General features: G+C 46.4%; 3 non-coding genes and 1 pseudogene across 3 annotated transcripts; 3 read left to right on the top strand and 1 right to left on the bottom strand.

The window, feature by feature from the left end:
- The first annotated feature begins 1,874 nt into the window (after positions 1 to 1,874).
- Positions 1,875 to 1,946, top strand: TRNAW-CCA (transfer RNA tryptophan (anticodon CCA)). The gene has a single exon. It is a non-coding gene; the product is annotated as a tRNA-Trp (tRNA).
- Positions 1,947 to 3,250: 1,304 nt separating this feature from the next.
- Positions 3,251 to 3,324, top strand: TRNAN-GUU (transfer RNA asparagine (anticodon GUU)). The gene has a single exon. It is a non-coding gene; the product is annotated as a tRNA-Asn (tRNA).
- Positions 3,325 to 3,571: 247 nt separating this feature from the next.
- Positions 3,572 to 3,643, top strand: TRNAW-CCA (transfer RNA tryptophan (anticodon CCA)). Its single transcript has one exon. It is a non-coding gene; the product is annotated as a tRNA-Trp (tRNA).
- Positions 3,644 to 12,299: 8,656 nt separating this feature from the next.
- Positions 12,300 to 16,626, bottom strand: LOC144806225 (uncharacterized; annotated as a pseudogene).
- Positions 16,627 to 25,794: the final 9,168 nt, after the last annotated feature.

A 25,794-nucleotide genomic window follows, 5' to 3' on the forward strand; every position in this document is an offset into this window, starting at 1 on the left:
TCTGCCAAGTGCTGTGTTTACCTTTCCGTTTTTAGGTTTCGCCAGGCGTCCGCTGCGCAGCAGCTTTCACGCAGGCGAAAAACGTTTGAGAAGACTATGTGGCTTGGTCACGGCCTCTCACTTCCATTGGCTAGCTCCATAAATGGAGGCTAGCCATTGGAAGTGAGATCTGTCCATCACGGTCCGAGGCGATTCGTGGGCGTTCCGGCGATCTTTTTCTCATCCTGCCCCTTTTCGCACGTCATGCGGCTGTGGGCGGGTGTTTTTTTTTTTTTCTCCCGTGATGTTTTCGTCTTTTTGGAAGTGCCTTTAGCCGGAGTGGTCAGCGAGATTTCCGTTGCCAGGAAGTTGTTGTGATTTCCGATCTCTTTCTCCAAAGCTGAGCTTTGAAGGTAAATGTATCTATCTGAGTGAGGGGCTAGGGAGGGCCTTTCCCAGAAGTCTTACAAGTCAAGAGTTCAGAGGAAGCACCTGCTATGGGAGGGAGACTTTGCTTGCAGAGATGTCAAGCCTAGCATAACACAGTGAAGATGGGATGGGCTAGACACAAGCCTTACTGGCTGGTAGCACACCAACAGAGGAGTAGGGAGCTATGCTAAGCAGGCAACAGAAAAGTCATGTATGTGTCTCATACACTGGGACCGGTAGTAATGACAGTAGTCTATTCATCATAACGTCCGACAGTAACAAGACACTAAGCAAATGAGAAATGCTGTATGGCATAAAGACGCCTTATATAACACAAGCTCCAGGCAGGCACACACATATCAAGATATATATTGAGTCTCAGGAAAGGTGCTACAGTTATTAGTCTCTGTGGCGCAATCGGTTAGCGCTTTTGGTTGTTAACCGAAAGGTTGATGGCTCAAGCCCATCCGGGGAAGTATCCTTTTGCCTGCATGAAACACTTTAATGAAACACAGATACGTACCTCTGCTCTCTCCTGCTTAAGACCCTTTACCTGAACATTTAAATCCTCTGCGTTCTCTCTGCACCTGCAGTCAATTTCATAAAAAGGATAGTAAACAATAGGCCAAGCCTTGTAATACAACCGGAGGCATATATGGAGGGGAAAAAAAGTTAAAAGACCCACAGCATGTGTTCATCTGGCTCCGAAAGCAGCAAGTGTAAGGACCTAGTGGCGCAACTGTAGCGCGTCTGACTCCAGATCAGAAGGTTGCGTGTTCAAATCACGTCGGGGTCACTGCTTACCATTTTATTACCCACTGAGTTCATATATTTCCTTTCGAAAACAAAGTCAAAAGAATGCAGCCTTGCATTGGCCGGGAATCAAACCCGGGCCTCCCGCATGGCAGGCGAAAATTCTACCACTGATCCACCAATGCTTCACATGGGTTGTTCACAGGCAGAGCTCTGTCCAAGACAGTGATCAGGTGCACACACTTAAATTGTACACATATGAACAAAGTGTGCGCAGCAGACATGATAACGCCAACGTTTCACATGATGATGGCTTATATAAGACAAGCTCCAGGCAGGCGCACACATATCAAGATATATATTGAGTCTAAGGAAAAGTGCTACAGTCACTAGTCTCTGTGGCGCAAACGTTTAGCGTGTTCGGCTGTTTATCAAAAGGTTGGTGGTTCAAACCCACCCAGGGACGAATCATTTTGCCTGCATGAAGCACTTTATTGAAACACAGATACATACCTTTGCTCTCTTCTGCTTGAGACCCTTTCCCTGAATATTTCAATCCTCTGCGTTCTCTCTGCACCTGCATTCAATTTCATAATTAGGATAGAAAACAAAAGGCCAAGCCCTGTAATACAACTCTAGGCATATGAGTAGGGGAAAATAAGTAAAAAGGCCCACAGCATTTGTTGATCTGGCTCGAAGGCTGCAAGTGTAAGGACCTTGTGGTGCAACGGTAGCGCGTCTGACTCCAGATCAGAAGGTTGCGTGTTCAATTCACGTCGGGGTCACTGTTTACCATTTTATTCCCCACAGAGTTCATATATTTCCTTTCGAAAACAAAGTCAAAACAATGCAGCCGCGCATTGGCCGGGAATCGAACCCAGGCCTCCCGTGTGGCAGGCGAGAATTCTACCACTGAACCACCAATGCTTCACATGGTGTGTACGCAGGCAGAGCTCTGTCCAAGACAGTGATCAGGTGCACCACTTAAATTGTACACATATGAACAAAGTGTGCGCAGCAGGAATGATAAAGTCAACGTTACACATGAAGATGGCAAGAATCAGATGCAGGAGACTATAAGTATGAATGTCTTTGCTTTTTCTGAGGTCACTGGCTTTGGACTATAGTTGTGGTTAACAGGGCATGATGGCAGGCTGCTCCCGACAAAAGTGGTTCTCAGAATGCACCCGCCAGATCACCAGCACTATTGTGTTTCAGATTATGTCACTGAACTCTCCTCCTGGAAAATCCTTCCCACTGGCTTTCCCACGTTCTGTGTCCTCCCCTAAATGCTGGGGTGAAACGGGCAGAGTTCTGCGCCCCTGCGCCCCTTTACGCATCCCTAACGTGCTCCCAACGCGGCCTACAGCCCTGGTCGGGCACAGCCCTGGTCGGGCTTAGATCACTGGAGCCTTTGGAGATCAAGAACTCCGGAAGCCTAGGGTCAGGCCTATTGCACAGGCATCTTGTGCCTGGCCATTACGGGATTGTTGTGTTTCAGGGCCTATCCATCAATACCCCTGGGATTTGTTTCCCTGAGAATCCTCATGTCCCTGTCCTCCCACAAGCCCGAGCATTTATGTAAAATAAAGTGTGCACCGTGGGCCTTCCCCTATGTGCTCTCTGCCCAATCTCTTTCTCCAAAGCTGAGCTCTGAAGGTAAATGTATCTATCAGAGTGAGGGGCTAGGGAGGGCCTTTCCCAGAAGTCTTACAAGTCAAGAGTTCAGAGGAAGCACCTGCTATGGGAGGGAGACTTTGCTCGCAGAGAAGTCAAGTCTAACATAACACATCTGATGGGCAAGACACACGCCTTACTGTCTGGTAGCACACCTACAGAGGAGCAGGGAGCTATGCTAAGCAGGCAACAGAAAAGTCATGTATGTGTCTCATACACTGGGACCGGTAGTAATACTGGCTCTAACACCATTAGACAGTAGTCTATTCATCATAACATCCAACAGTAACAAGACACTAAGCAAATGAGAAATGTTGTATGGCATAAAGACGCATTATATAACACAAGCTCCAGGCAGGCACACACATATCAAGATATACATTGAGTCTCAGGAACTGTGCTACAGTTATCATTCTCTGTGGTGCAATCGGTTAGCTTGTTCGGTTGTTAACCGAAAGGTTGGTGGTTCAAGCCCACCCAGGGAAGTACCCTTTTGCCTGCATGAAACACTTGAATGAAACACAGATGCGTACCTCTGCTCTCTCCTGCTTAAGATCCTTTACCTGAACATTTCAATCCTCTGCGTTCTCTCTGCACCTGCAGTCAATTTCATAATTAGGATAGAAAACAAAAGGCCTAGCCCTGTAATACAACTGTAGGCATATGAGGAGGGGAAAATAAGTCAAAAGGCCCACAGCATTTGCTGATCTGGCTCGAAGGCTGTAAGTGTACGGACCTCGTGGCGCAACGGTAGCGCGTCTGACTCCAGATCAGAAGGTTGCGTGTTCCAATCACGTCGGGGTCACTGCTTACCATATTATTCCCCACTGAGTTCATATATTTCCTTTTGAAAACAAAGTCAAAACAATGCAGTCTTGCATTGGCCGGGAATCGAACCCGGGCCTCCCGCGTGGCAGGGGAGAATTCTACCACTGAACCACCAATGCTTATCATGGGGTGTTCACAGGCAGAGCTCTGTCCAAGACAGTGATCAGGTGCACACACTTAAATTGTACACATATGAACAAAGTGTGCGCAGCAGACATGATAACGCCAACGTTTCACATGAAGATGGCAAGAATCAGATGCAGGAGACTATAACTATGATTGTCTTTGCATTTGCTGAGGTCACTGGCTTGGGACTAGAGTTGTGTTTATCAGGGCATGATGGCAGGCTGCTCCCGACAAAAGTGGTTCACAGAATGCACCAGCCAGATCACCAGCACTATTGTGTTTCAGATTATCTCACTGAACTCTCCACCTGGAAAATCCTTCCCACTGGCTTTCCCAGATTCTGTGTCCTCCCCTAAATGCTGGGGTGAAACGGGCAGAGTTCTGCGCCCTGCGCCCCTTTACGCGTCCCTAACACGCTCCCAACGCGGCCTACAGCCCTGGTCGGACATAGCCCTGGTCGGGCTTAGATCACTGGAGCCTTTGGTGATCAAGAACTCCGGAAGCCTAGGGTCAGGCCTATTGCACAGGCAGAGACTATTGCAAAGCAATGCACAGAGGCTATTGCAAAGCAATGCACAGACTATTGCAAAGCAATGCATAGAGACAATTGCAAAGCAATGCACAGAGACTATTGCAAAGCAATGCACAGAGACTATTGCAAAGCAATGCACAGAGACTATTGCACAGCAATGCACAGAGACTATTGCATAGCAATGCACAGAGACTATTGCAAAGCAGTGCACAGAGACGATTGCAAAGCAATGCGAAGAGGCTATTGCAAAGCAATGCACAGACTATTGCAAAGCAATGCACAGACTATTGCAAAGCAATGCACAGAGACTATTGCAAAGCACTGCACAGAGACTATTGCAAAGCAATGCACATAGACTATTGCCAAGCAATGCACAGAGACTATTGCAAAGCAATGCACAGAGACTATTGCAAAGCAATGCGCAGAGGCTATTGCAAAGCAATGCACAGAGACTATTGCAAAGCAATGCACAGACTATTGCAAAGCAATGCACAGAGACTATTGCAAAGCAATGCACAGAGGCTATTGCAAATTAATGCACATAGACTATTGCAAAGCAATGCACAGAGACTATTGCAAAGCAATGCGCAGAGACTATTGCAAAGCAATGCGCAGAGACTATTGCAAAGCAATGCGCAGAGACTATTGAAAAGCAATGCGCAGAGACTATTGCAAAGCAATGCACAGAGACTATTGCAAAGCAATGCGCAGAGACTATTACAAAGCAATGCACAGAGGCTATTGCAAAGCAATGCGCAAAGGCTATTGCAAAGCAATGCACAGAGACTATTTTAAAGCAATGCACAGAGACTATTGCAAAGCAATGCACAGACTATTGCAAAGCAATGCACAGAGACTATTGCAAAGCAATGCACAGAGACTATTGCAAAGCAATGCACAGACTATTGCAAAGCAATGCACAGAGACTTTTGCAAAGCAATGCACAGAGACTATTGCAAAGCAATACACAGAGAATATTGCATAGCACTGCACAGACTATTGCAAAGCAATGCACAGAGACTATTGCAAAGCAATGCACACAGACTATTGCAAAGCAATGCACAGAGACTATTGCATAGCAATGCACATAGACTATTGCAAAGCAATGCACAGACTATTGCAAAGCAATGCACAGAGGCTATTGCAAAGCAATGCACAGAGGCTATTGGAAAGCAATGCACAGAGACTATTGCATGGCAATGCACAGACTATGGCAAAGCAATGCACAGAGACTATTGCAAAGCAATGCACCGACTATTGCAAAGCAATGCACAGAGACTATTGCAAAGCAATGCACAGAGGCTATTGCAAAGCAATGCACAGAGACTATTGCAAAGCAATGCACAGAGACTATTGCAAAGCAATGCACAGACTATTGCAAAGCAATGCACAGAGACTATTGCAAAGCAATGCACAGAGGCTATTGCAAATTAATGCACAGAGGCTATTGCAAATTAATGCACAAAGACTATTGCAAAGCAATGCGCAGAGACTATTGCAAAGCAATGCGCAGAGACTATTGCAAAGCAATGCGCAGAGACTATTGCAAAGCAATGCGCAGAGACTATTGCAAAGCAATGCACAGAGACTATTGCAAAGCAATGCACAGACTATTGCAAAGCAATGCACAGAGACTATTGCAAAGCAATGCACAGAGACTATTGCAAAGCAATGCACAGACTATTGCCTAAGGGGGTGACCCTCCGAACTCTTGCCGGGGAGAGGGCGGTGTGCTGCCTTGCCCGCGGGACGACTCAGGGCCCGGAATAAGAGAGACGCGGTGGATTATTCTACCGGGACACGCCCACAAAAGAGGATGGCGGCCATTGCCCTGCATCTGAGGTGAAATCTGACCGCCTCCTGCGATTCGAGTGAACGGCGGGGTGGCCCGAAGAGCGGTTGTTGTTCCTGCTGACCCCCCCACACCTGTTTCGCCCTGCACTCACTGTACTGCTGGATGGGGGACGCCCGTGGGACTGGTGCAGACGCACCCCTTATCGCCTTCCCTTCCCTCCCCCCTTCGCCTACGACATCCTCCTCCATTTTCCGCGGCTGACGTCGACAGTCGCCTCCGAGCTCAGGCTGGGACCCCACGCACTACAATAACACTGTGCTCCGAAGGGGCTAAATGAGGGGGTGCGTCACACGCGGTCCACTGTTGGACTCACTTGCAAGGATCTAACTGCTAAGTACATGGAGAGTGTAAGACTTCAGACAGCGAAGGGGGTGAGGATTTGTACAGGTGCAAGACCAAGAATGGAACGCTGAGAAAGTAGAGAACACCGTGAAGACCCTGGAAGCTTCCTTTGAGGCACTGCTAAGTTTTCAAAGCTGGGCGCTCCAAAGAACATTATGCCACAGGTGGGCCTAGGCACACAGACCGACAAGGAGGCTGGTTGCAGGGGTGAGTGGTGAGTCGGACCGCCGCTGGATCGAACACACGAGTGATTGCGGTGGGGGCGCCTTCCGGATACCGAGAAGCCTGCACGTCGAGAGTAGTGGAACGATGGTGCGGAATAACGCCCCCAAACCTGACCCAGTTTCACGGACGGTGGTGCACTCCTCTGGTTCGGAAGATCCACTGGCCTCCTCAAATGACGGGATTGGGGTCACAGGAAGCCAAACTAGACCTTATCCTTGCTGAAATCAGAGCTTCCAGAGAAGCACTCGAACTGCGGATGGATACGATGTCAGCGGGCCTCTCGCTGCTCAAAGATGACCACAAAAAACTGTCCGAAAAAGTGGCTGAACAAAAGCTTGCGCTGGATGATCTGATTCCCCAGCAGACTGAACATTCTACACGACTAGAGGTCTTGGAACATCAACTTAAAGGTTTGCGGGAGAAGGTGGACGATGCTGAAGGGCGCTCTTGCCGTAACAATGTGCGAATTCTAGGCGTGCCGGAACGCAGTGAAGGGACAAACCCGTCGAAATTTGTGAAAGATTGGCTGCAGTCCATTATGGACCCCGGGGACTTCACTCCGATGTACAGTGTAGAAAAGGCCCACAGAGTGCCCCCAAGGCCGTCGAAACCAGGAGCCCCCCCCCCCGCGTCCACTAATAGCACGACTCCTACACTTCAAAGACTGGGATGCAGTACTGAAAAGTGCACGAGAGAAAACCCCACTAAAGTTTGAGAACAAAACGATTTCCATTTACCCGGATTTTACGCAAGCTGTGCAGAAAGCCCGGGCGTCCTTTTGGGAAGTGAAACGGACATTGCAGGAGCGTAACATGAAGTACTCACTCTTCTTCCCAGCGAGACTCAAAATTATTCATGACCGCAGGACCTTCTTCTTCGACACCCCGGAGGACGCCTCTGAATGGATGGAGGTGACCATGATGCCGCCGCAGACTCAAGGCGACTCAACGAGTGTGCCAAACGTCAGTCAAGCCAGCTCTCACACAGCTGCATCAGATACGGACACTAGTGTGCAATTGTTCCCACGCATCACGGCTCAGATGGCGGAAGATTTATGAACACTGGTGTGACAGATGCAGCTTGGTAAAGTAGCCGTGCGTCAGCCTGATTACTTAAAGGGGGGGAAAAGGTACCGAGCAACACATTGGTAATGGGGTGATACGGAGGTGTGACTTTTGGTGGACAACTGATAGTAGGGGACGTCTGGGCACACCCCCCAGGCGTAGGCACAATGGTGATTTGTTACTACCCCAGTTGGGTACTTTGGTTTGGCCCTTCACAGTTTAAGAGGAGGTGCCTTTTAGTTGGGGAGTTCAGCACAAAGGTAACACTTACACTGTATACCAGCATGATGTTCAAGTTGAACCTTAGAGTAATGTCTTGTAAGAGTAATGTTTTTTGCCATGTCGACCCCTAATAAATACAAAATCTGCACCTGGATGTGAGGGGCCTAGGCTCAGTCCATAAGAGGCATAGAGTTCTATCGCAACTGAACAGGCGCCAAATATCTATAGCGTATATACAGGAAACTCATTTGAATAGAGAGGAGGGTGTTAAGCTACTACGGAAATGGAGAGGCCAGTTATATGCCACAGAATATTCAGCGTTCTCCCGAGGTATGGCCTTCTGGATCAGGAATACTGTCCCTTTCAGGGTCTTGGAGCATAAGGTGGACAAGGAAGGGAGATATGTGTTTATAAGGGGGCTACTGGATGGTTTATGCATAGTCCTGGGCTGTATATATGTGCCCAACTCGGAGCAATCGAAATTCTTACAGGATATTAGTGGAGTAATGTCTGGGTGGGTGGCACATGACTGGGTGGTGGGAGGAGACTGCAATGCAGTCTTAGATATTGCACTTGATAGATCACACCCCCACTACATGCCACTGATAGTAGATGGCAAGCTGCGGCACTAGCGTCTTGGGCTGACGGTTGGGAACTTGTTGATGCGTGGAGGACATTGAATACGACACATAGGGAGTACACGTTTTACTCTCCGCCTCATAAATTACATACTAGAACAGACCGTATATTTTGTTCACGCACACTGTCCGGGTCCATACTGTCGGTGACCCATATGGTCAAAACACTATCAGATCACAATCCGGTGGAACTAACATTACAGTGGGGGAGGCTCCCCACCCCTGTACCAACTTGGCGCTTATCGCCAGGCTTATTGGAGGACTCGGTTCTCCGATCCACTTTACTAGATGCCAGCACCGCATACTTTGCAAAAAATGAGAACACAGCCAGTACCAGACAAATTGAATGGGACGCGTTTAAGGCAACCATACGTGGGGAAGCGATGGGCATGAAGTTTGTGGTCAAGCACCTGGTATTAGACAAATTACGGGCTGTTGAAGGTAGCCTGGCATTGCTTGGGACCGAAACTGTGGGTACGGCTGACAACCTCACTCAACTTCCAGAGGCGCATATTCAACATGCGGAGTTATTAGAGGAACTACGAGTAATAGATTACAGGGAATATACCAACAGACAACACATGCAAGCAGACAGGGCAGGGCCCCTGCTGGCGCGCTTAACACGCAACGCTCCAGAAGGTGCTCCTATAACGGAGGTGAAAGACCAAGACGGATCAATAATACGACCCCAATTAGAAATTAACAACGCATTTAAACATTATTACGCTGACCTATATGGTCCACATGCCACACTGTTGGAACATGAGCTGGAATGCTTCCTTTCAGACTTATACATCCCACAACTGACACCTACACAAAGAACTGAGTTGTCGAAACCCATATCGCTAGCGGAAATCAGACAGGCCATTAAAGGGATGCCAAGGAACAAAACCCCGGGGTCCGACGGCTTGCCGGCTGAATTTTACCTGACATACATTGATATCCTAGCCCCAAGATTACACACGTTGTACAAGGGAGCCCTAGAAGGTAACGCACTGCCAGACACGACATCACAAGCACTGATAGTGTCTCTGATAGTGATCGACCACTATCCTTATTAAACACAGATTATAAAATCCTTAGTAAGCTGCTAGCGAACCGCCTCTCACACTGTGTCGCAGACATAATACACCCAGACCAGTGTGGTTTTGTACCGGGTAGGAGCACCGCGCTGAATTTGCGAAGACTCAGTCAGTTGATGTCACAGGGTGATGGGGTGGGAGACACGGAAGGATGTATTTCCCTGGACCTTAGACAGGCCTTTGACTCCCTGAGATGGGATTACATGTTCGCAGTCCTGGCAAGATTCAGCATACCACCTGAATACATTACATGGGTGAAATTACTATACAAGGGCCCCACAGCACATGTCCGTTCCAACAAGTGTATCTCAGAACAATTTGAAATAGCAAAAGGGACTAGGCAGGGCTGCCCACTGTCGCCCTTGCTCTTCATTATCGCCTTAGAACCCTTACTGCTAAAGGTAAGGACTGTGGAGGTCGACAAGGGGATGACAAGTCTAAACACTCATCATATTATCTCCGGTTACGCGGATGATATCTTATTGTTTCTTAGAGACCTGTCGAGCCCGCTAACACCATTGCCAGAGATATTTAGAGATTTCAGGGGACTGTCGGGTCTCACTATAAATGAAATTAAATCGTATGCTTTCAGCTTTCATGGGTCTCTTGAGGACACACACCTGCAGTTTACACCGCATAGTTTCTGGATTGCGCCCGAGACTTTCAAATATTTGTGTATACAGATTTATAGGCGGGCACAGGATATGCTAGATGGTAACCTAGGTAAAGCCCTTACTACCCTGAAGACACAGGTCCACTTTTGGACCACGTTGCCGCTCTCGGTGGCGGGTAGGGTCACTATCTCAAAAATGGTGGTACTGCCCAGAATGCTCTACTATTTCACAAACATACCGATACTAATACCCATGTCCTTTTTTAAAGCACTAAACACGGTCATAACAGAGTTGGTGTGGGGATCCGGCAGGAGACGAATCAGCCTGGTAAAATTGCAACTGCCGACAGACAGGGGAGGTATGGGAGTACCGGACCTAATTGCTTATAGCTACGCGTGCCAGCTGCAGTGGCTGGCCTACTGGCTAGCGGGCCGCAACCTTCATGAGCTGAATATATCTGATGCTGATAGGGCAAGAGGAGAGATACACCGGTTGCTACTACCGCATGCCAAGGTAATGAACTCTGGCCCACCTTTGCTCAGGCTGGCACTCCAACACTGGAAGGCAGCAGTCAGATACGCTAACAAACACTCTACATACACCCCCACAATACCGCTGCTGGGGATCCCCCTGGGAACTGGTACACTAACGGAACGCAGGCTGAAATTATGGCATGACGCGGGAGTGTTAACTGTCGGGGATTTTTTCTTGGATGGCAGTCTATTATCACACGCAGATTTCACCGGGTTACACCAGACTCCAGGGGCACTGTTTCTCACTCACGCGCAAATTTCACATTACATAACCACGCATTGGGCAAGGGACGGACAGGAACCAGATACGAACACACTACTTACAATGCAATACCTTATGGGGGCGGGTAGTCACCTAACGAAGTGGCTGACCAACGGCATTCGTTTGGGCAGAGCGATATCACTGCAGCCCCTCCGGACCCGCTGGGAAGTGGACGCCGGCAGAGCCCTCGGGGACAAAGAATGGGAAACGGTACTGAAATATCCCAAGAAAATAGCACGCAACCCGAAGTTCAAATTCATTCAGCTAATGGTAGTCCACAGAGCATACCTGACTCCACATAGGCTGCATGCAATGTTCCCGGAGTCAGCGAATACATGCCCCAGATGTACCGCGGAAGACGCGGGCCTTCTGCATATGTTCTGGGACTGTCCCAAGCTCGGGCATTATTGGGTAACAATACATGAGATTTTAAAAGCTGTGGCCCCGAACAGACCTTACACGTCCCTGCTCTTCGGCGTCCTGGGTCTGGGATACAAAGAAAAGAAAAGAAGTGTTGCTACTAGATTTGTGGACCTGGCACTGTTGTTGGCTAAACGTGCAATAGCGATGAGGTGGAAATCACCTAAGCCACCGGACATTGAGAGCTGGCATGGAGAGGTAATGAGATGGGGGAAGGCGGAAGGGGTAGAACTGCAGAGAGAGGAACGCAGCGGTCTTAGGAAAACACACATCTCACTAGACTGGAACACACTACTACTAGAGTTCGACACACGCGCTACGGTGCACTTTGAGTAGGCTTTAGCGATGAACCGGCGAATCAAGGTTTTATGTCTACACCCCGTATCACCGGATACCTAGTTACTGGACAAGCCGTACACGTTCATGGTTCACCCGCAGACCAGGTTGCGGAACCTGATCTAATGATACGAATCATATGCAGTACAAGGGCAGGGGGTCGACAGTTACAACAGTGATAAAGTTATACACTCATGAGGCATTACCAGATATATTGAGAATTGTGTGTTCAGTAAGTGCTGTGGGGGGAGGGGGAAGAGTTTATGAACGTTCTTTGTAGACGAAAGAGACAGGGAGAAAATGGAAAATTGCACTCCTTTATTGCTTCTACTTTACAACATAAGATGATAACATTGTAACGAAATTGGAAACTGGTTGTATGTATATGATTGGAATATTGATACAACAATAAAAACATTTTTTTTTAAAATACTCTCTGCCGACGGAGCTGTGTCCCACTCTACTCTCTGCGGACCGAGCTGTGTACCACTCTACTTTCTGCAGATAGAGCTGCATCCCACTCTACTCTCTACAGATAGAGCTGCATCCCGCTCTACTCTCTGCGGACACTAATCCCACGAGTTAGCTGAAAATACCATTGTTAGTCCCAGTATTGTTCAGTGTTGCTTTTACAGGAAGTGTGATCAGGTGCGATTTAATTTTTTTCTTTGTATCTCTTCTTCACCAAATAAAAAACAAGAATGTTTCTTTTCTTTTAATCCACATTGTGCTCGCCTCCAACTGTGTATCCTGGTGCATCATGTTGCTTTGCTTTGTGTAGTGATATGAACAGTCTCTGGAAACAAACAGTTTTATAATTCTGCAAATACTGTTATCTGTTTTTCTTCTTTACTGCTAGTCTATCAAAAGTCCTTCACACTTTCAGCGCCCTTCTATGTTTTCTCCCTGTGTGTTCGCTGATGACTTTGTAGCTCTGATAATCAATTAAAGCTCTTCCCACATTCATTGCACTTGAATGGTTTTTCTCCTGTGTGAGTTCGCTGAGGATACCTTAATGCTGAAGAGAAGCGGAAAATACTGTCACATTCACTACAATAATAGGGTTTTTCCCCGTGTGTGCTCGCTGATGACTCTGAAGTTGTGATAACCAACTAAAGCACTTTTCACATTCACTGCATTTGAATGGTTTTTCTCCTGTGTGAGTTCGCTGATGGCACCTTCATGCTAAAGAGCTGCGAAAACTGCAGTCACATTCGCTGCAATGATAGGGTTTATTACCCGTGTGTATTTGCTGATGACATTGTAGGTCTGATAACTGTCTAAAGCTCTTCACACATTCACTGCACTTGAATGGTTTTTCCCCCGTGTGTGCTCGCTGATCACTTTGTAGGCTTGATAAATGACTAAAGCACTTTGCACATTCAGTGCACTTGAACTTGATTTTCCCCTGTGTGTGTTCGATTATGTCTTCGAAGGCTTGATAACTGACTAAAGCACTTTGCATATTCACTACACTTGAATGGTTTTTCCCCTGTGTGTGTCTACGCTGGTGTCTTTGAAGGCTTGATAACAGACTAAAGCTCTTCAAACATTCATTGCAATGGTATGGTTTTTCAACTGTGTGTGTTCACTGATGTCTTTGTAGGTCTGATAATCGACTAAAGCTCTTCACACATTCACTGCACTTGAATGGTTTTTCCCCCGTGTGTGTTCGCTGATGGCTTTGAAGCACTGATAATCGACTAAAGCTCTTTAAACATTCACTGCATTTAAATGGCTTTTCCCCTGTGTGTGTTCGCTGATGACACTGAAGTTGTGATAACCGACTAAAGCTCTTTACACATTCACTGCACTTGAATGGTTTTTCTCCTGTGTGAGTTTGCTGATGATTCCTTAATGCTGAAGAGTCTCGAAAACTACTGTCACATTCACTACAATGATAGAGTTTTTCCCCTGTGTGTGTTCGCTGATGACTTTGAAGCACTGATAATCGACTAAAGCTCTTTAAACATTCACTGCACTTGAATGGCTTTTCCCCCGTGTGTGTTCGCTGATGTCTTCGAAGGCATGAAAACTCACTAAAGCACTTTGCACATTCAGTGCACTTGAATGGTTTTTCCCCCGTGTGTGTTCGCTGATGGCTTTGAAGCACTGATAATCGACTAAAGCTCTTTAAACATTCACTGCATTTAAATGGCTTTTCCCCTGTGTGTGTTCGCTGATGACACTGAAGTTGTGATAACCGACTAAAGCTCTTTACACATTCACTGCACTTGAATGGCTTTTCCCCTGTGTGTGTTTGCTGATGACATTGTAGGTCTGATAATCGAATAAAGCTCTTCCCACATTCATTGCACTTGAATCGTTTTTCTCCTGTGTGAGTTTGCTGATGATTCCTTAATGCTGAAGAGTCTCGAAAACTACTGTCACATTCACTACAATGATAGGGTTTTTCCCCTGTGTGTGTTCTCTGATGACTTTGAAGCACTGATAATCGACTAAAGCTCTTTAAACATTCACTGCATTTAAATGGCTTTTCCCCTGTGTGTGTTCGCTGATGACACTGAAGTTGTGATAACCGACTAAAGCTCTTTACACATTCAGTGCACTTGAATGGTTTTTCCCCCGTGTGTGTTCGCTGATGGCTTTGAAGCACTGATAATCGACTAAAGCTCTTTAAACATTCACTGCATTTAAATGGCTTTTCCCCTGTGTGTGCTCGCTGATGACACTGAAGTTGTGATAACCGACTAAAGCTCTTTACACATTCACTGCACTTGAATGGCTTTTCCCCTGTGTGTGTTTGCTGATGACATTGTAGGTGTGATAATCGAATAAAGCTCTTCCCACATTCATTGCACTTGAATCGTTTTTCTCCTGTGTGAGTTTGCTGATGATTCCTTAATGCTGAAGAGTCTCGAAAACTACTGTCACATTCACTACAATGATAGGGTTTTTCCCCTGTGTGTGTTCGCTGATGACTTTGAAGCACTGATAATCGACTAAAGCTCTTTAAACATTCACTGCACTTGAATGGCTTTTCCCCCGTGTGTGTTCGCTGATGTCTTCGAAGGTTTGATAACTCACTAAAGCACTTTGCACATTCAGTGCACTTGAATGGTTTTTCCCCCGTGTGTGTTCGCTGATGGCTTTGAAGCACTGATAATTTACTAAAGTACTTTGCACATTCAGTGCACTTGAATGGTTTTTCCCCCATGTGTGTTCGCAGATGACTTTGAAGCACTGATAATCGCCTAACGCTCTTTCCACATTCACTGCACTTGAATCGTTTTTCTCCTGTGTGAGTTTGCTGATGATTCCTTAATGCTGAAGAGTCTCGAAAACTACTGTCACATTCACTACAATGATAGGGTTTTTCCCCTGTGTGTGTTCGCTGATGACTTTGAAGCACTGATAATCGACTAAAGCTCTTTAAACATTCACTGCACTTGAATGGCTTTCCCCCCGTGTGTGTTCGCTGATGTCTTCGAAGGCTTGATAACTCACTAAAGAACTTTGCACATTCAGTGCACTTGAATGGTTTTTCCCCCGTGTGTGTTCGCTGATGGCTTTGAAGCACTGATAATCGACTAAAGCTCTTTAAACATTCACTGCATTTAAATGGCTTTTCCCCTGTGTGTGTTCGCTGATGAATTTGGAGGTTTAATAACTGACTAAAGCTCTTCACACATTCACTGCACTTGAATGGCTTTTCCCCTGTGTGTGTTCGCTGGTGTCTTTGTAGTTCTGATAAGTTACTAAAGTACTTTGCACATTCAGTGCACTTGAATGGTTTTTCCCCTGTGTGTGTTCGCTGATGAATTTGGAGGTTTGATAAGTGACTAAAGCTCTTTACACATTCACTGTACTTGAAAGGTTTTTGTCCTGTGTACGTGTGCTGATGAAGCTTGAGTAGTGATGACAAACTAAAGCTCTTGCTGCATGTGTATGATTCTTCTTTCTTGGTTAGTGTCTTTGGGTCGGGTATATATTTATCTATATCCCTTGACTGTATTTCCTAATGGGCCAACATGGCTGATAAAGCACTTGTGTTTTTCTCACACACTTTATATGTGTGCGGTATTTTACACATTTGATTTCTGTTTTAACAATAAAATGCAATAGCCACCAAACATTTGCCACACTCCTAATACGTAGAAGGTGTCTTTGTAGGTGATTGTGCCTTTAGATTGGATTATGGCTATGCACGCTTGCGGGTAAAGATGTATCTTCCTTTTGGCTGGTGCAAATTAGGACAGTCTGTTGTATTGTAGATACAAGAACTCCTCTTTCCTTTACCTGTCAATTGTCTGGCTCCGCTCTGTTGTGCTTTTCTCTGGCTGTTGTGAGTTACCCAGAAAGAGTTTACAATTCACCTAGAGCACTAAATGATGGCTTGTCATTATATTAGAATACAGAGCACTGCCGTAATCACATCATACTGATCCCACGATCAAAGCTGGTGTTGGACACGTGTTTATACAGGAGGTTGTTGGTTATTGTTGTTGCCTTAATTTTGTAGAGGTAATTTCTTCGTCTCGTGGCGTGGAGGTGCACAGCTCAGCCTCTTACAATCACCGAACTGCCCTTGATGCTTCATCCGGGATCTGTCTGTTTGTGTGCAGGTTCCTCTGTCGCTGACTGCACTGATGTTTTGCTGAATACTGTAGCTCATTATTTCTTCTATTATTGAAGACTTACAACATTAGCTTCATTATAGATGGTCATTTCATACATTCAAGGATGGTTTTCTGTTGGATGTAAAGATATTTAAAATTACTAGCATCCAATGAGAGTGGAAGAAAAGAACAATAAGTGACACGCACACACTGCACAGAAGTGTAAATAAATCTACCATTATCATTCCATGTACCATTGTCCTACTGATGATGTTTCCACATGGATGTTTTGCCGTCTATCAAAGCAGCTTCTTCGATGAAAATCTTACTCAACAGTTTGTTTTCCACCATACCTACTTACCTATTTACTGTTTCTGACCTTACAATATCTCTGGCAGACATGTTGTGCTGTCTGTTGCTACATAAATAGGAAGTAGATTCAAACTGCAGGAAGAGTGCAGTGTCCTTGCAGTCAGCGGCCAGGCACGAGGACACTCTGGCGCAAACAATGCAATAACACAGGTCAGGTACTAGAAGGATTTTATGCAAACAATGCAATGCAACAATGCAATACAATGGAGAAAGGAGTTGGCCTAATGGCTAGCGCGGTCGACCTCAAATCTGGGGAACCAGGTTCGAGTCTCGGCAAGGACGCGCAACATCCTGTGATTCTGAGCAAATCACTTAATCTCCCCGTGCCTAACAAAAATTAATGTGTCCTCATGTAATGCAACTGGTGTTCGTGTAAAGCGCTCTGATACCCGATACCTTCGGGTCAAGTTTGCGCTATATAAAACTGTTAAAGAAACAAAAATGCAATAACATAGGCCAGGGACTTGGAGAATCTGACGCAAACAATGCAATAAAATGGGCCAAGCACTAGAATAAACGGATGCAAACAATGCAATAACACACGCCAGGCACTAGGAGAATCTTATGCAAACAATGCAATAATAAAAGCCAGGCACGAGGAGAATCTGATGCAAACAGCGCAATAACACAGGCCATGCACTAGGAGAATCTGATGCAAACAATGCAATAACACAGGCCAGGCATGAGGAGAATATGATCCAAACAATGCAATAACACAGGACAGGCACGAGGAGAATCTGATGCAAACAATGCAATAACACAGGACAGGCACGAGGAGAATCTGATGCAAACAATGCAATAACACAGGACAGGCACGAGGAGAATCTGATGCAAACAACGCAATAACACAGGCCAGGCACTCGGGTTGATGCAAACAATGCAATAACACAGGCCCAGCACAAGGATTGATGCAAACAATGCAATAACATAGGCCAGGCACTAGGACTGATATAAACAATGCAATAACGCATGCCAAGCACTAGGAAAATGTGATGCAAACAATGCAATAACACGAGCCAGGCACTAGGGTTGATGCATACAATGCAATAACACAGGTCAGGCACTAGAGGAATCTTATGCAAACAATGCAATAACATGGGCCAGGTACTAGGAGAATCTTATGCAAACAATGTAATAACACAGGCCAGGCACTAGGATTGATGCAAACAATGCAATAACACAGGCCAGGCTCTAGGAAAATGTGATGCAAACAATGCAATAACACAGAAGAATGTTCGCCAAGTTCAATGCGTTTGCCAGGGGCTCCAGGAGAAGATTAAAAAGAATGGGTGAAAGTGCTGAGCCCCCGCTGTCAGCACTGATGCATCTGTGACACCCTTTCTGGCAAACCCTGACACTTGCTCTCTCGGAACCCCCTAACATGACCAATAACATGGCGCCTATCGACTCATCAATCTGTTTATGAGTCCCTCACCCCCACTCCTCAATCATGACTCCAGCTCTATTCCCCGCTCCCCTGGTTCACCCAACTCAGCTTCTCCCTAACACCATAAACCAGAGCAGTTTCAACTGGACTGCTGGCCCCATCACGACCTCCTGTTTCCGCATTACTAATGAGCCCAAACTCACTAAGCTCTCTCAAGAGCTTCATCAACTTATGGTTGAGGTTTAAAGCCTAATATCCCTCACCTCCGAGCTCGCTAATTGTTGGTGTGCCACCAGGCCGATGGGTAAGAATAGACACTCCCTTTAGCAATTCAATTGTCAAGTCAAGTCAAACCAGCTTTATTTGGTGTAAAATATACAACCATAAAGCATACTAGACAGAAGGTACTATATACACATAAATAAAAACAGTTTTCAAATATTTACATCTTTTAAAAAAACAGTATTTCATAACAGGCATTACATCTTTATTCAATATGTGGTACTCTGATAATTATCAGTGCAAAAATCGCATATGTACAAAACAAGCATTTTTGTGCAAAATCCTAACATATAACACAAGGGGAAGAAAAAATGATTCATAAACATATTTGAGATTAGGATGATAGATGATATCAACATAACGGAATATTGACACAACTAAAGGCAGTCATCAGGTTTTTCAGATATTAATGCATCCAGATGTGACAAATCCTTTCTCTCCTAATCGCCCTTTGTATAAAATTAATAACAGAATAAACAGTTTTTATATTATCCATCGTACATAAAAAGTTAAAAGCGTGTTTATAATGATAAAGCCTATTGATTAAAAAAGCGGTTTTATAACAATTCTCTAGAAATCTTTATAAAAGGTACAAAACAGTAAGAAGTGCATAGTGGACTGGGGGGTCTTTCCCTCACACTGGCAGTTTGGTAAAATATAGAGCCATTTTTCCTTATTTGAGAATGCTGTTATATAATGTAGTGTGCCAAATCTTAGCCTTGTTAAGTAGAATCTATGCTGAGTGTTTCTTACCAGAGTTAAATATGTTTGTAATCCCATCACAGAGGGGATCCAATAACAACCACGTTAGACGGAAGTCACCCCGCACTTCCAATGGGATATCAGCAATCTCAACGTCTCCTCATTTGACCTCGAAGACATTTCCCTACCCCCACGCATCCTCCCGACCCATCAGGATGAAAGATACCCAATCGGACAACAATATTTACTCCCTCCTCCTTCAGTCAAATCCACATAGAGATGCTAGGCCCAATCCCAGAGTAGGTAACAATTCCAACTTCAAGCAAATTCCGATCACTCAGGCTGCCTCCGCTGTCGCCATACCCCACCTGAAATGTACGCTACTCAATTGCAGATCGGCATCTAAACACGCAGTGGATATTGCTGACCTTATCCTTACTTATGATCTTGACCTGATAGTCCTGACTGAAACTTGTCTAAATGACTCCTTCACTCCAACGCTCAACATTCTAGCACCGCCCAGCTGCGACATTATCAGATTAGATCGGCCAAACAGACCTGGTGGAGGTAACCCCTGTACTCACTGCAATAATCTCTCTGTGAAGCAAGCACAAACCGTTACTCTCATCTTGTGTGAATACCTAGGCATCAATATCCTGAGTAAAGATAGGCCTCGATACAAACTGCATGCGTTTTACCACCCTCCAGGAGATAACCTCCCATCCATTGAACAAATTATAGAAATCATCAGAAACAACTCCGGTGTATACTGCGCCCAAATCTTCCTTGGTGATTTCAACCTCTACTGGAATGACCCAAATGACCTATCAGTGATTAGCCTAAAAACCTTCCTAGCTGATCTAAACTTGATCCAAATATGCGAAAGTCCTACCCACAAACTGAGAGCGACCTTGGATCTAATTATCTCTAAAGCTAATTCCATTCAACTGGAATCTATCATTCCATGTGATTGGACAGACCACCACTGTATCTCTTTGCTCATCACTGAATCACTGTCCTCAAAAAAGGTTCACATAAAAAAAACGGACCCTGGAAAAGGAACCCTCGAAACATAAACCTGAATGAACTAACATCTATCAGCAATGATATCATTCCACCTCCCGAAGACAAGTCAGATGTCTAGGACCTTACTGATCATTACACTAATTCAATGACAAACATTCTAGACTCTATGGCACCCCTCCAACCAAAAAGAGTGCCCACCAAAGACTCCGAGCCTTGGTACAATGGTAGTCTAAACGCTGAAAGATGCAATCTAAGATTCTACTCCTCGCTTGAACACCTCCAGCAAGTGAGATCTCTAAGAATCATTTACAACAAACACATACATAGCTCAAAAGCAAACGTCTTTAGGAAATAACTAAACAATGCCAGGAATCGACCTAAATAACTGTTTGAACTTGTTAAATTGCAATCTAACAGGCAGCCCCAACCTGCCTTCTGGGTCTAATCAGCAGCCTAACTGCGAAGAACTTGCTGCCTTATTCCTGGGAAAGACGAAAAAAATGGAAAGTGACTTAAAGACTTCATTGGATCTCCTCCCGACACCTTCACACGTCAGCCCCAGCCACCCATGTGGCCTGAGCGTCCTGCACACACCCCAAAAAATATTGCCACGTGGTGTTCATTCAAATCCTTTGAGGAAATGACCATACTACAAATTCTGTCAACTTAGCCCAGGGTCATCAAGGCGCTGCGGATAGGGATCATGATCAGGGGTGTCCATAGATACAGGGCGTACAGATTCGTATTGGTAAAGAGCCAGGTCTTCAAGGCCTTACGGATTGAGGAATGAGTTTCCAGAATCGAAATTGAAAGAGGAAGGGAGTTCAACAAATTGGCCGCAGCCAGCGAAAAGGACCTCCCCCCCCATCTAGATTTCCTGAATCTAGGCACAGTCACCATATTCTTGCTGCAAGATCTTAACTGCTTACCAGGGACATATCTCCGAAACTGTTTTTTAATGTCTTCAGATCCCATATTATAAAAGGCCTTGTGCACCAAACAGAGGGCTTTAAACTCAATTGAGCCTCCCAGCCAATCTAAGGGGAGAGATGGTATCGAAGGCTGCCGTTAGGTACAGAAGGGTCAGTAAGGTGGTTTGACCTGTGTCGACCTGTTGTCGAAAGTTGTTAAAAACAACGTTTAATGCCGTCTCGGTACTGTGCTCACTTCTGAACCCATGTTGCGAGCCATCGAGCAAGTGATGATCCTCCAGATAGGTGCTAAGATGGAGGTTCAGGTGTTTCTCCAAGATTTTAGCTGGGACGGGCAACAGGAAATTGAACTGTAGTTCTTTAGTTCCGCCGGATCCAGAGAGGTTTAACCACGGCCGTCATCCAGGCAGTGGGATACTGGCCAGAAGTAATAATGGCATTAAGAACTACGGTCAAAGGAGGAACAATAGCCTCCATTCCTAGTTTCAGGATCTTCAGGGGACAGGGCTCCATAGGGGAGCCAGATCTAATTCCCCTTAACATCCGCGTCTTCTTGAAGTATAGGGGGAAAGGCGCTCAAGCGGCAATCCTTTGGAGGAGCTACCAGAGAATCTGAAGGACGCTCAGCCTTTGACCCTCCGATATTGGATATCTCCAGGGAGGAATATATGTCCTTGATTTTGTCATAAAAAAGCATGCTTTTTTATCACATAGCTCCTGGGAGACCTCGGTGTTGGCAGAGGCCGAGGGGGCTAAGAGGGAATTAATCACAGTGAAGAGTTCCCTCTGGGATTTGATGTATTCCGTCATCTTGGGATAGTAGATGACCTTTTCCTCATTAATAGCTAGCCTATATTCCTTCAATCTGAGTTTATGCAGGTCCCTTTCGGCTGGGATACGCTCACGGCACCATATTCTTTCCTGCTGTCACCATTCCTGCCTAAGGTTTCTCAACCTTTCGGTGAACCAGGGCACTGAAGGGCGTTTTCAGGCCACATAATGCTCCTTAAGAGGGGCAAGAGAGTCCAGAGCCAGCAAGAGCCAGTTATAAAAATCATCATAGATTGAGTTAACATCCAGGTGGGGGAGACAGCAATAATTGTGAAGCTTAATTAGAAGACCCTCCTTATTTATGCGGCTAAGGTTTCTCTTCATCTCCACCCAGTTCTTAAAATAGGGACCAGGGTGAGATTCTGCAATTTGCAGAAAAAATGGAATGATCAGACCAAGCGAGTGGGATGGGATCCTTCACCTCTATCCTCGGATCGTTAGAGAAGATCCCATCCAGAATGTGTCCACCGTATGAGAGGGGCTCCTCACCAGCTGAGGAATGGAGTCCACAGGAGTCCATAGTTTCCAGGAATACCTGCGTTTCAGAGCACAGAGTTTTCTCCAAATAGAAGTTAAAATCACCCAAAAGAGTGACAGTGGATCTAGCCAAATAAGGCTCAATCCGATTGCTGAAGTCCTGATTAAACATTCCTCTGGGTCCGGGAGGCTGGTAAGTGACCACTCCCACAAAACTATCAGTGGGTAGGATCTTCAAGGAGAAATGTAGGGCCTGATAGGGATCTGAGGGAGTGGTGAGGGCTTCAGAGAAGCACAAGAAGGTGTCTTTATAAAGTACTCCCAACCCCCCCTATCAAGTTTGGACAGAGCATACCCTGAAAGGATGGCCTCCTCCAGGTCAGGCTCTGAGCATTCTCTAGCCCAGGTTTCAGTAATAAATACCCAATCAGGCCTACGGGAGGAGACACAATCATTAAATTCTGCCCTATGTTTAATCAGAGATCAGGAGATACCCTGAAAAGGACTGTTTCATGGGTAAGGGTAGGGCTGACACGTTTCCCCTTGGGTTTTTTAGCTACCCCCAATGGAATGACTGTCTTACAGTTAACACACTCATATAGCCCAATGCTCACAGTTCATCGACCTGCAGTGCACATTGTTCTATCCTTCTCTCTTGAAGCTCCAAGAGCTGTCCTCTCGGGTAAACAAGGGTCTACAATAAAAAGGCCAGCGTCCCTGGCACAAGGCATAAACTTGGCAGAGACTAACACAGACTAACACAGACAGGCGTGCCTTTGGTGCGCCTGCTGCGTGCGTTCACTGCGCGTCCTGATTAAATAGCTGGGCCAGTCAGGAGCAACTAAAGCGCTGCCCATCGATATGAGACAGGAAGTGGAGTAGAGCAGCAAGAGTGAAACACTCACTTCTCTCCATACAATTGGCGAGCCGTGGTGGACCGGGGAATGAGCAAAAGAGCCCCACAAGCCCCCCTCCCCGAGATGAAGAAAGAAGCAGAAGAGTGCCTGGAAAGAATGCAGTAACCCCACACAAGTAAGCAATTATAATAGTTTTTAAAACATTCCCCCCATTAGAACGCACACAATGATTCAATAACATTTTAAAATCACAGTCACTTTCTAAACGCAGTAGCAGCGCAACAGCGTGGCACCTCTAATCAGGGTGAACCACCATCACGTGGTGTAGAGGAGGAGACAAATGTGATAAGGGTAAAGGATATGCTGGGCTAAACTGACCTAAAAAGGAACTGGATCTGCAGTGCACCCCCCCAACATGTTCCAAGAGTGGAATGTGGCTCCATCAGATTATTATCAGAAGTTTGATAACAAGAAGAATAGTGCACAGAGAGAGTCAAATGTTGAAGCTGAAGAGACAAAAACAAAACAGAGATCAAGAAAGGGAAGAGAGAAAGAAGAAACAGGGGAAAAGGAAACATAGAGTTATAGGAATCCTTACCTGACAATTGTTTGTTTTGTTCCCCCAAGGGTGGCAGCCACGCTGCACTGCCTGTCATCCCAGAATACCTTGAAAGAAAGTAAAGAAATCATTTTGCATCAGACGACAATCCCACTTCATCACATTTTACAAATAACCGTCCTGGATTTACAAAACAACCGAGCCCACGGAGAGCCAGAGTCTGACTTCAGCCTCCTTTAAACAGCTATTGCTGTGAATGTTCAACAATTAACCAGCGTGGTCCCGCATGCGGCTGATAACTGTTCAAGTTTCACAGCAACAGCTTTGAAACAAAGGTTTCGGAGTACTGGAGGTGTTTCAATCCCCTCGGTCTCTGGGACACCGTTGTTTTATTGATTAACACATTCTGCCCTCATGGGGCAAACAGTGTAATGCCCCGGTTACTTACCGGTAATCTTCATTACTCCGAGTATAGTCTTCCTCGCCACATGACTTACATAGTGAGCTTCAGCTCCACACCAGAACCCTCCAAAGCAAAAGTTAGCCTCCCATGCCTCCCATCCCCTCCCAAGATGGCCGACCCATTACCACCTGACCTCTATAAGAGGCGGGCCGGCCCAACCATCAGCCTGAAACCACCAAGCACAAACATGAAGCCGATAGCCAGACAGGGAGGGAGGGATGGGAACTCATGTGGCGAGGAAGACTATACTCGGAGTAATGAAGATTACCGGTAAGTAACCGGGGCATTACCTCCTCGTTAGTCTTCCTCGCCACATGACTTACATAGTGAGCACATACCAAAGCCAAGCGGCTTCATGGAACACACAAGGAACAGATCAGAAGGGGATGACCACGAAAGAGGGCAAACCCAACAGACCAGCACGAGTGGAAGGACCACCCAGGAGAGAGGCAACCACGAGTAGGAGAACCAACCCGGGACCGAAGACACCGGGAAGGCCGAAAAACAAACCGGACCCCAGAGACACCAAGAGTCGCCAGGAAACCGCCCCAACCGAAGGAAGGCAGAGAAAGGCACGGGAATGGACCACACGGAACCAAAAAGGCAACAGCAACCAGGGCCAGAACAGAAACGAGCAGGCCCGAACAACACACCAGGGCAGCCCAACAGGCCACACAAAGTGAGAGGGGAGCAAAAGGCCCAAGAGAGGAACCGAATGAACAGAGGACATCCCCACCACAGCGACCCAACAACAAAAAACACCAGTGGAAAGAGACAACCAGGCCGCCCAAAACAGCAACACCGCAAGGGCGACCAGAAAAACTGGGAAGCGGCACCAGAGCCATCCAACAGACAGGCAAGAGCCGGAAGAATGGAAAAGGGAGCCGAAAAAGGACAGAAGGGGGACCAACCCCCGTCAAACAAAGGACCCCCGGAAGGGACCGCGACTCCAAGGAGAGAACCAAGGCAGGCACCCAGGAAAGGAGCCGGAGGAGAACCAACCAGGTAAAGGCGAAAAAAACCGAAACCCCACAGGCCCGCCCACGGCCAGAAGGGAGAAGAAGAGGCAGAAAGAAGCCAAACGGCCAGGAACGGGAACACCTCGCACAGGGACCAAGCAACCGCCCCAGTAAGAAACACAAGAAGGGAGCGAGCCGCCCAAGAGAGCACCCAGGCGGGCAAACAGACAGCCAGCCCACAACCAGGCCCAGCCCAGCGAGACAAAGAAGAACCGATAGGCACAGGAGCGCGGCAGCAACACACCAAAGGCGTGAAGGACAGAAGGGCAGGGCGAAGACGAGCCCGAGCCACGACAAAACACCCAGGAAGCCACCAGAGCCAACAGGACCCGGGACCCCAAAACCAGGGGAAAGAAACGAGGACACACCCACAACGGAAGCGCAGCGTCC

Source organism: Lissotriton helveticus (assembly GCF_964261635.1).
Source record: "Lissotriton helveticus chromosome 1_1 unlocalized genomic scaffold, aLisHel1.1 SUPER_1_unloc_54, whole genome shotgun sequence".
NCBI lineage: Eukaryota > Metazoa > Chordata > Amphibia > Caudata > Salamandridae > Lissotriton > Lissotriton helveticus.